Genomic DNA, 8,832 nt, shown 5'->3' with positions numbered 1-8,832 from the left:
TCTATTTATTATGGAAATTTCCAAACATCCACCAAAAAAAATATTTCTGTAAACAGAAGCAGAGAGAACAGTTTGATGGGCCCCTGTCAACCATCTTCAGCCGCTATCAATATTTTGTCAGTTTTGTCCTATCTGTTTATCCTTGATGTTTTTCCCTGAGATAGGAAATAAGTCTCAGACATCATGGTGTGTCATCCACAATTCCTTCAGTCCCTAGCTCTAACTGATAAGAACTTTTAAAAAACTATAATTATAATATTGTTATCACTGACAAAATTAACATTATCGTACAAAAGGTGTCAGTAAACTTCAGACCTCAGGCCAAATCTGGCCCTTTGTCTGTTTTTGTAAATAAAGTTTTATTGGAACACAGTAACACCCATTTGCTTTCCTGTTCCCTAGGGCTGCTTTCAAGCTGCAACATCAGAGTCAAGCAGTTGTAACAGAAGCCATACATTCCACAGAGCCTAACATATTTACCCTTGCCCTTACAGAAAGTTTGCTGTCCCCTGATATGTAATATCCCATCTGCCTTGAAATATCCCATATTGAAAAGACATCTCTTTATACTTCTTTTATTTTTTGATTGAAGTACAGTTGATGTATATTATGTAAGTTACAGGTATACAAAATGGTGATTCACAATTTTTAAAGGTTATACTCCATTTATATTCATTATAAAGTATTGGCTATACTCCCTGTGCTGTAAAATATAGCCTTATATTAACAGCTTATTTTATACATAACAGTTGTACCTCTTACCCCTCTACCTCTATATGGCCCCCCATTTCCCTCTCTCCATTTTAACCACTAATTTGTTCTTTTTGTTTGTGAATGAAAGATCTTTTTAAATCACAGTTCTGATCCAGTCTCTTACCTCCTTAATTTTCATTGACCTCTTGTTGCCTGAGGGGTGGAAGATCAGAAATATAGTGGAACGTTCCAGGCTCTTATTGCCCACTGCTGCAGCCTAATCTTACTTGTCCTTCAACCCCATGCTCTCCCTGTCCCAGCTTGTTGGTCCTCGTGTAATTCCTCAACAATCCCTTTTTTGGGCCTTTACACAAGCTGTTCCCACCAGTTCTCTTCCCCTCCCCAATCACTGTCTTTGCTCAGTTAAACCAGTTCTTTTCTCAGTTGTTAGCTCAAAGTCGCCTTCTCCAAAGGGTCCTCTCTGAGCCCCCAAACTTCTCTGAGACCCCAGAACCCTCTGTCATGGACAGTGTTAGTCTTCTATTCTACATCATGAGCACACTTGGAACCACGCACATCCTCATTGTTTGTTGGACCACCGTCTGTTTCTCCGCTGGATGCCAAGTCTAGGAGAGTGGCCAGTATCTTCTTTCTCATCCTTGAATCCTTGGACTTTAACATGTTTCCCAACACATAGTAGGAGTTCAATAAATATTTGGCAAGTAGATGAATGGATTAGTTTATACTTGTTGAGCTGAAATGTCCCAGGATAAGGAGGCAGACTAGGGCTTCCCAGGTGGCTCAGCGGTAAAGACTCTGCCTTCCAAAGCAGGAGACGAGAGAGACATGGGTTCGAACCCTGAGTCGAGAAGATCCCCTGGAGAAGGAAATGGCAACCCACTCCAATATTCTTGCCTGGGAAATCCCATGGACAGAGGAACTTGGTGGGTACAGTCCAGGGAGTCCCAAAGAGTTGGACATGACTGAATGACTGAGTGTGAATGCAGTTTAGTGCAGATGATGAAGAGGCAGATATCTGAGCATGCCAGGACAATTTTCCCATCCTCTTAATCAAAAACAAAGAGAGTCGTGGGGAGACAAAGATGTTGAGGTCACACAGCAGGAAAATATTAGAGCAAAAAATCCCTTCCTGAGTCAAAGTTGCTTCATTGGATATCTTTCTGTTTAATTTTTAATTAAAAAAGTAATATAAAAGTGTGAAAAAACTACTAAAGAGCATAATGGCAAAGTTCCTCCATTCCAATGCTGAAATCACTGTTGGTGTATTTTTCCAGGCATTTCTATTCACCTATAAATATACATATATGTGTATATATGTATCAGTTCAGTTCAGTCACTCAGTCCTGTCCAACTCTTTGCTACCCCATGAACCGCAGGACACCAGGCCTCCCTGTCCATCACCAACTACCAGAGTTTACCCAAACTCATGCCCATTGAGTCAGTGATGCCAACCAACCATCTCATCCTCTGTCGTCCCCTTCTCCTCCTGCCCTCAATCTTTCCCAGCATCAGGGTCTTTTCCAATGGGTCAGCTCTTCGCATCAGGTGGCCAAAGTACTGGAGCTTCAGCTTCAGCGTCAGTCCTTCCAATGAACACCCAGGACTGATCTCCTTTAGGATGGATAAATGCACCTATAAATGTACGTGTGTGTGTGTGTGTATGCACACACTTCCACCTGTCCCTACCAACATTCACACACACAGGGAGCTGTACAAACACAGGAGTAATCTCTGCACGTGCTTCTGAAGGTGTCCTTGCTGTATCCCACGATCCCTCCCTGTGTCCTCTAGCCTGTCCAGTGTAACTTGCATTAGGATCAGGACCAAGGTGAGGCGAAAGAGGCAGCCTGCACTTTAATGACCCCTTGGATACCTCCTTAAGTTTTGCACCTTGGGCATCTCATTTTCCTCATCCTAACCTCGGCCATGGCCCTGCTTTGCAATATACAACATCTTCTTATTTAACCCTCAGGGGACATCTGTGTTGTCAGTAGGTGCTATTATTATTGGACTTCCCTGGTGGCTCAGGTGGTAAAGAATCTGTCTGCAATGTGGGAGACCCAGGTTCAATTCCTGGGTCAAGAAGATCCCCTGGAGAAAGAGATGGTAACACACTCCAGTATTTTTGCCTGGGAAATCATGTGGACAGAGAAGCCTTGTGGCTACAGTCCACAGGTCACAGAGTCAGACATGACTGAGTGACTAACATACTTTCAACACACTATTATTACTTTTTTTTTTTTTTTTTTTGCTGTACCACACAGCATGCAGGATCTTAGTTCCCTGACCAGGAATCAAACCCATGTCCCTTGCAGTGGAAGCTTGGAGTCCTAACCACTGAACCATCAGGGAAGTCCCTCATTATTATTACTACTATTATTTTCATTTCACAGATAAGAAAACTTAGGTCAGAGAGGTAAAGTGGTTTTCCCAAGTTGATTCCGGATTGAACCCCAGACTGTCCAACGCCAAAGCTGTGTCTTAAACCACGGGGCTCTGTGTGATTCTTTGAAGGTTAGAGAGCAGCACAAATGAAGTCTGTACTTGGCAGACTGTCCTGACATTCACAAGAGGAGAGTTGGACCCTGTAAGGGGCAAGGACATGGCTGGAAGGATGGGGAGCACTCGGAGGAGGTGGTGTTTGAGATGAGACGGAAGGACGGCTACGAGTGCAACAGGAGGTGCTTTGCAGGAGTTTATTCCAGGAGGAGAGAAGAGGAAGTAGGTTGGAGGCGGGAAGGGCAGGGGCTGTTCCAGGAAGGTGTATGGTCAAGTTTGGCTGGACCACGATCAGAGACACAGAAAGGAGTGAGAGAGGCACCAGCTGTGGGGCATGCCCACACAGGGATGCCCCTGACTGGGGTGGGAGGGCTTCACCCAGCTATGCCCAGGGGCTGGGCAACTTCTCTTGGGGCTGGCGTGGGCTCCAAGCCCCTATTGTGCCCGGGAGTTGCTTACATCTGTGGGCCTCAGATTGGAGCGAGACTTTGCCCCTTCTCACTGGATAAAAAGGAGGAGAATCAGGCAAGGATCTGTAGGTTGCTTGGAGAAAATCTCTCTTGTCTCTTGGCACCAAAGTTTTCAGCTGTAAATCCTGACCCAGAAAGTTCTAGTGAGTCCCGGGGCATGGGGCAGAGTCTCAGAGGTACACATGAGAGATGGTTCCTGGGCTCTCGGGGAGGCAAAGGCAAGGAGGCAGGTGTGATGGGAGGGCTTGCCTCCTGACCCCATGATGGAAGATGCCCCTCTTCCCTTCCCCATGAACAGATGGTTTGATTTCCTTCATCCTAAAAAGCATGGGAACTTTTAAGGACTACTGGAATGCCCAGGTTTCAGGAAAACAGGCCCTTTCGCAATGATTTGTACCCTCTTTATGGATCATCTGTGGAAAATCATTAATTCCTTAGTGGGCCCCCAGAGCCACCCAGCTGGTTTCCCAGTGACCTCCCAGCAGGCACTTCCCAGAGTGTCTGCCTGGCTTCTCTCTTTGAGCTCTCCATCCTCAGCACAGAGGGGCATATCAGGACCAGTGGTCCACGCAGACAGCCTCACCTCGACTCCTCATCTCTGCCCATCAACTGCTTCATCACCTGGGGAGCCAGACCAGCACGGGATCCATCCGAGAAGGCCTGTCATTGTGACTATCACAGCCTCACTGCCTAGCACCTAGGAGGTGCTCAGTGAATTACAGGAAGTAGTCAGTCTTTCTTTTTTTTTTTTTTTTTCATTTATTTTTATTAGTTGGAGGCTAATTACTTTACAATATTGTAGTGGTTTTTGTCATACACTGACATGAATCAGCCATGGATTTGCATGTATTCCCCATCCCGATCCCCCTCCCACCTCCCTCTCCACCCGATCCCTCTGGGTCTTCCCAGTGATTCTTTCAAGTGAGGCCCCTGCCAATGCCCGAACCTGACTTCTTGGTTACCAGACAAAGATCCCTCAGGCAACTCTTACAGGCGTCTACAGCCACTAAGTTTTTCCAGTAACTTAATCTGGCTGTCGTGTCTCCTTTATTACAGTAAAATATGTGTAACATAAAATTTACCATTTTACCCTAAAGTTAACAATTCGGGGACTTCCCTAGTGGCTAGAACTCTGCACTTTCACAGCCCTGGGTTCTATCCCTGATAGGGGAACTAAGATCCCGCAAGTTGTGTGATGCAGCCCAAAAATAAAATAAAATTTAAAAATAAAGTACACGATTCAGTGACATCTAGTACATCCACATTGTTGTACAACCATCGTCTCTATCTAGGTTCCACAATGTTTTCATTACCCTAAAAGAACCCCTACAGTCATTAAGCCTTCTCCCTGTAGCCCTAGGCAGCCACTCATTTGCTTTCTGGTAAGGATACTCCACTTAAATGGAATCAGGCAATACGTGGCCTTTTGCATTTGGCCTCTCTCACTTAGCATAATGTTTTCAAGGTTCATCTCTGTTGTAGCAGGGGTTAGCACGTCATTCCTTTTTATGGTCAAATAATGTTCCATTATGTGGCTATACCACACACTATATGTTCATCCCTTAGAGGACATTGGGTTGTTTAATGTCCTCTGTCTAATCTGAATAGCACTGCTATGAACATTCAAGTATAAATTTTTGTTTGAACACAAAGCATATAATCAGGGGTGGAATCACTAGATCATACAGTAATTCTGTGTTTAACTTACTGAGGAACTGCCAAAATCAATTGCCAGTTTTTCCGAAAAGGCATACATCTTTATCATGATTGTTTAGAAAATGTGTGCAGAGAGAAGAAAAAGTTAAAATCACCCATAGTCTTGGCATAAGCCTTGTCAACTTCTCTGAATGTTTCCCACCAGGATTTTTTAGAATGCTAAGTTGATCCATATTAGTACACTTCCTTAAAAATTTTATTTTATTGAAAAATAGTTGATTTACAATGTGTTATTACTGCTACACAGCAAAGTGATTCAGTTATGTATACTTCTCATGTTCTTTTTCATTATGACTGTCATGGGGTATTGAATACAGTTTCCTATGTTAAACAGTAGGACCTTGTTTATCCATTCTGTTTATAATGGTCTGCATCTGCTTGCATTAGTACACTTTTCATTGACCAGTTCACACAAAAACAGAAATGTCATTTTATGCCACCTTCCGGGTGACAACTTTTTAAAATTATTTAATTATTCATTTTGGGCTGTGCTGGGTCTTCGTTGCTGCACAGGTTTTTCTCTAGCTGTGGCAAGGGGGACTACTCTCTAGCTGTGATGTGTGAGCTGCTCATTTCAGTGCTTCTCTTGTTGCCAAGCACAGGCTCTAGAGCTGTGGCTCACAGGCTCAGTCGCTTCGAAGCACGTGGGATCTTCCTGGACCAGGGATCAAACCTGTGTCTCCTGCATTGGCAGGCAGATTCTTTGCCACTGAGCCATGAGAGAAGCCTGACAATAATTTTTTAAGTGGAAACCTTGGTCCTCCCTACCTACTTTCCTGCTATACTTTACCCCCTTACATTCATCGCCATCCAACTCTCCTGTGCTTATCAGAAACCCTGTCAGATGGGATTGCCGACTGTTTTGTTCACAGCCCCGCATACTGCAGAGATTAGCTGAGTATTTGTTGAATCAACTAATGTTTGTGAATGAATGAAACATGGCTGCCAATTTAAGATATCAACTGGGTTTTCAATGCATTTGCTGGAACACAGCAGAAAAGGTTATCCATTATTCCCCACGGATCACCAGCCACACTGGAGTCTCCTCTCCAGCCCTTATTTTTCTTATGAAGAATAAGGAAGCCTGGAGGCAGTCCCTGGAAATTGCATTGGCTCAAACTGAGTGTCTGCCCACCCTTAAACTTTCCACATACTATTTTGCAAGGAGGCCACCTCCCTCATTTTCACCCCAGGCTCCTGTAAGGGGCTGGAAAAGACTGTCCTGAAAATCTCAGCGCTCCGAGCCCATTTGGTCCTAATTTCAGGACGGGTTTCTTCCGAACTCCAACCAAAGCCAAGAGTCCCCAAGAGGGACCATGTCTCTGCCTCTACCTTCCTGTCCATGTCAGAGCAATTCTCCCAGCCACCTTGTCACGAGCCCGCTGTGCTGCTGATATTAGTTACAGATGATGGCAATTAGAGGCCGAATCTCCCTGGCTCCTGGTAGAATATTGAGACAGAGCTACAGCTATTTTAAGATTTTAAGCAGATTTATACTTGGTGCTTCAAAGCAGGCCAGTCAGCAAGGAAAATATGGTAACTGTTGCTTTAAATTATAGCTATCATTACTTCAAAAGGAGATTCAATCAGAAACCACTGAAGACTAAAACTATTTACATCTCCTGACACTTAAAAGCAAGCGAGCAGTTTTAACCTGTCAGCCTCGGACATGTTGGCTACAGAGAGAAAAGAGCCTCGCCGGCCTGCGAAGAAAAACACTTTCAAGGGAGCAGGACCTGAGAAGGGATCTTGGGGGTCCTCTCCATCAGAGCTTACTCCCATCTCTCTCGAGTGGCCCAGGAGGGATTTGGGGTCTAGGGTGTGGGACTCTGCCCAGGTCTACAGGCAGCAGTCTCCGAACCCCTGGGAAGCCTGGCTGTCCCCAAAGCAGGACTGCCCTTTTCTGTCTGGCCTCTGGCCCCCAGGTCCCTGCCTGGGGGAAATCCCGTCTCATCTCATTAACCCGAATCCCAGGACAGGACTGTCCTTGCTTTCTCCAGGCTCCACTGCATGGACTGGACAGGAAGGCTGGGTTATGTATCGATCAACTCAGAGCCTTAGACAGTGGTCAAAAGCATTAGCTGTGGAGACAGACTTCTCTGGGTTAGAGTTCGGGCTCTTGAATTTACTGGCTGTGTGACCTTGGACAAGCCACTTAACCTCTCTGAGACTGAACTTCCTCATCTGTAAGGATGAGGTGATCCCAAGTCCCCATTTCATAGGATTGTTGAGATGCTTACATGAGAGGATGTATGTAATGCAGGCTGCCCCCTCTACACACACACACTCACACACACACGTACACACACACACTCACACACACACGTGCACACACACACATGCATGCACACTGGCATCTGGCTCTGAAGCTTACAGCTCCTGCAACTTTTCCCTGAATGTTTACCTCGCCTCCCCGAATAGGTCTTTAGCTCCTTGAGAGCAGGAATACTATTTTAGAATTCTTCTGGATTTTTCTCTTCCCCAGCTGGGCCTGCCAAGGAGGCATAGAGGCTGGGGAGCACCAGCTTTACTGTCAGGAAGAACTGGCTTGCAGTGTCACCCAGCTATGTTGCACCGGGGAAGTACCTGGAGCTCTCAGAACTTTTTTCCTCACCTCTGAGTGATCCGTGGAGATGTTCTGAGGACCGAAACGGGAAAACATAAATAAATTACCTAATGCACTAAAAGGGGCTATTGCTATTATCACAATCATTACTGACACACAAGCCTGAAGGCAAATGAATGTCTTTTCAGTTGCAAGATGGATTCTGTTCTTTTCCAGGGGATGGTGGTATCAAGCAAGGTTTTTAATGAGAACTCCAAACTTGGAGAGCTCTCCCAGAGGCCCTACCACTCAGATTCCCTTGTTAGGTTCTTAGCACCTGTTTTGTGTCAGGCAACTCCCTGGGTGCTTCCAAATAAGCTTTCTGGAAGCCAGAAGGTCCAGTTTTCTTTTTTTTTTTTTTCCAAGAAAAAGGAGTGTTGCAGAGAGATCTCATTTTCTAAATGGGTGTGGTCTGTTTTTCTGATGAGGCTCCTTCTTCGCCGCAGGGACACACCCTCAGGCTGTCAGGGTGAGTTCTGATGCACAAGGGAGCCTGTGCGGTGTTCTGGGCCTGGGAGCACCGATATGATGTTATCGGATGTCCCCAAAGGGCAGCCATTGGTCCCCAGAAGCAGCCAAGCCGAGGGTGAGACCCCAGGCTGACCAGAGCGCTGCTCCTCGCCCCCACGGAGGAGAGCGGCAACTCAGGACCCAAGGGAACAAAAAAAGGCCGTGGAGCCATGGCAGGCAGGGAGGATGGTTTCCCAAACAACAGGGCTCTGAGCAGAACCTGCCGGGCGCTGACCACCTGCGTGCCTCACCCCTCGAAACTGCACTCCTCTCCTCTCCCTGCTCGCTGGCCCTGGAAGCTGATCCAACCGGTCTGGA

This window comes from Muntiacus reevesi, chromosome 2, assembly GCF_963930625.1.
Source record: "Muntiacus reevesi chromosome 2, mMunRee1.1, whole genome shotgun sequence".
Taxonomy (NCBI): domain Eukaryota; kingdom Metazoa; phylum Chordata; class Mammalia; order Artiodactyla; family Cervidae; genus Muntiacus; species Muntiacus reevesi.
The sequence above is the reverse complement of the archived record's forward strand: the minus strand, read 5'-3'. Positions refer to the sequence as shown.